Below are 3418 nucleotides of genomic sequence, written 5' to 3'. Positions count from 1 at the left end.
TAAATCTCCTATTTTTTTTCCCTGTTTGTATCTCCAATCTTTTTCATCCTATTATTATTATTATTATTTCAAAACCATAGAATGAATATTGAAAAATAATCAGTAAGTGACCCCAATGATAGGGTCGAGAAATACACACATGCAAATATGATTTCGTGTCTAGTGGCATAAAACATCATGTCTTGGCTTTGGCTCTAATTTCATTTTTTGGTGGATTTGGATGCATGGTACTTTTCTACACACTGCCCACACACATGCTCCTGGCTTAGGTTATAGATGCTCTATTTTATTTTTTTTTCTATTGAGGAACCTAAACCAAAGCTTGAGAGATAGTCATAAATATAATAATGAGGGATGTATATGCTCTCTATAAGAGAGGAGTAAAGATGTTCCCCAGACCGACTAGATTTCATAAGGGAATGGAAAGTTATGTCCATGATAGATCTCACCTTAACCGTCTCAACATAATATAATAGCTTCATGTGAAACGAGCATGTCAGTGTATCTTGTATTCGTATGATATACTATGACCCGAAACCTTGAGAGGCACACGAACTAAACAAAAATATCGTTTATTTATTATGAGAATCTAAATACAGGGTCACATTGATCAAGTTCTTTATGATCATCTTTATTATATTGATTAGTTGTTTTGAGGCACTTCTTTGATCTCCTTGTTGTCTACTAAATGAATGTTTTTACTCATCTTGTGAGAGTTGGAGTTGAAGTTGAAGGGATGCTTCTTGCCATGACAAAAGCAGATGTTTAATTTACAATCACAAAACACATTATCCCTGCAATCATCTGTAGTCCTGCATGAAATACCTTTAAGATAGTTGCCTTTTGTGCCTAATGGTTTGCTTGTACCTGCATACATAAATAATTTTCAATCAAATTTGAGCCATCTAGTCACGTATAATCAAAGAGTACTAAATTTCAGCTCGATGTCTAGGATTCTTAGCATTTGAAGGCTCCAACATTCTCCTGCAACATGCTCACGTTACCTAGTTCTCGGTTCTAAAAGAGAAGACAGTCCCGAAATACCAACATGTTTTGTTCTCACTAACATACTTAGAAGTCATCCAACATAATAAAAATTACACTTAGTTTTTTAGGTCATGTGATTGAGCCATTGAAAAGAAATTTACACGTTGTTTGTATCTACTAGGAGAGGTGTCGCCTAATACCATTTATAACACCACATGCATAGGATTCATATAAGGATTCATAATTTGAAGTCGATATTTGATGGCACCGACATTCCTATGCAACCCTAGCGACATGGTCAAGTTACTTACACCTAGTTTCTAAGAGGTGAAGAAATTTTCTAGGAGGATATCCAAAAACAGTTGCTTCCTGGAAAACACACTTAATTTTAAAGTTCCTACGATTGAAACTCTTTTATATATATATATATATATAATTTATAATGCCTCGCGCCGAAGATTCAGATCAAGATTCGAAATTCAGATTCAACATCTGATGGTCTCGACATTCCACTCTGACAAGATCACATTACTTACTCCTTATTTCTAAGAGTGAAAACTATCCCCACAGATCAACACGAATCATTTTAACATATTTTATCCTCACTCAACATATAATTAATCCATGAAAAATACACATAAAGTTATATATACAATTCGTAATATCTATACATACAATTATTATATCGACATTTCCCTTAATATTATCATAAAATTGAAATATCGACTTTTAAAATGAAGAACAACAAAACAGAAGAAAAATAAATGAGATTGACAATTACCAAAAGAAGAGACGAGGAACAATACCATCGCAACAATGAAAGCCAAGTTGAGACTAAGTTTGTTTGCCATTATATTGTATTGTAAAATGGTTTGTTGGGGTGAGGTGAGTTTCATTGTTGTCCATCCCATTATGGGACATTCAATTACTTAACTAATATTTGATTTTAGAAATACAACATTAAATGGGATATTGTGAATTTAATACACGAAGAAATATTATGATGAACAAAATTAACCTACAAGTTCACAAAAGGGATGCATGTAATGAATTGGGATCATTTAATCATTTTAAAAAAAAAGATATATCATTTTAATAACTACAACATATTCTAAACCTGTATCGATCACGGCCAAGAACAAGATGATTGCAACTAAGAAAGCGAACTTGATAGAAATATTCTTGTCCATGACTTGGGAGGGATTTTAGAGCTTTTTGGGTGATGATAATTTTGTTTGTCTTCAATTTTGTACCCAAAACTTTTATATAATTGAGGAATATTTGCTAAATTAGGTAATATGAAACCAAAATATGGTAGGATAACCCAATTGGGAATAACTAAAAAAACTAAAGTCCCAATGAATTTATCTAAATTTGATGGTAATGATTATGTGATTCAAATAGAAATACTTTTGACTTCTAAACAAATATTTCAAATGTTTATTTTTAATGGTAGAATGAATATTGAAAAGTACTTGTGAGGTGACCCTAAAGTGACTCTATAAAACGAAATTAAAAAAAGATAGAAAAATATAAATAAATGTTGGATTTAGCATAAAAGATTTCGTTCTATAGCCTCCATAGGAGAAGCCAACTACAGTTTATTTGTCCTTTTCATTACTGTAAATTTTTTTTATTGATAGAATGAATATTGAAAAATACTCAAGAAGTGACCCCACTATTAAGGTCGAGAAATGCACGTATGCAAATATGATTTTGTGTCTTGTGGATTAAAACATCATGTTTTGGCTTTGGCTCTAATTTCATTTATCGGTGGATTCGGATGCAATGTACTTTTCTTTCAACACACTCCACATGCATGCTCTCCGCTTGGGTTCTAGATGCTCTACTTTATTTTTCTATTGAGGATAAACCTAAACCAGAACTCGAGAGATAGTTGTCCATATAATAATGAGGGATGTATAAATTCTCAAGAAGAGAGGAGTAGAGATGATCCCCAGACCGACTAGATTCCATAAGGGAATTGAAAGTTAGGTCTACGGTATATCTCACCTAAACCGTCTCATCATAATATAATAATCGCAATCATAATATAAATAATTATAGCAATAATTTTTAGATAACTCTCTTTCTTGTCCTTCAAAATTGAGCATTTTCTAAACATTCTTACTATATCACCCTACTGATCTTTTTAAATAGAAACTAACTGCACACCCGAGACGAGAGTGTGTATGAACTATGGAGCTATAGAGCTCAAGAAAGATTCGAGTCTCGATTTTTGACTCATGATCTCTTTGTCATGTATGCATAATGAGTATGATGGAAGAACTCAGTTTCTTTCTTGGACTTCAAATCTGAAAGATGATATCTTCCTAAATAAAGAGAAGTAAATCAAGGATTTACTCAAAAGGTTCAAGTTCAATGAAGGTAAGATTGCAAAAACTCCAATGAGCACATCTACCAAGCTTGA

The sequence above is a fragment of the Cucurbita moschata genome, unplaced genomic scaffold (assembly GCF_002738365.1).
Source record: "Cucurbita moschata cultivar Rifu unplaced genomic scaffold, Cmos_1.0 Cmo_Scf00065, whole genome shotgun sequence".
Lineage (NCBI taxonomy): Eukaryota > Viridiplantae > Streptophyta > Magnoliopsida > Cucurbitales > Cucurbitaceae > Cucurbita > Cucurbita moschata.
This window is presented reverse-complemented; position numbering follows the sequence as displayed.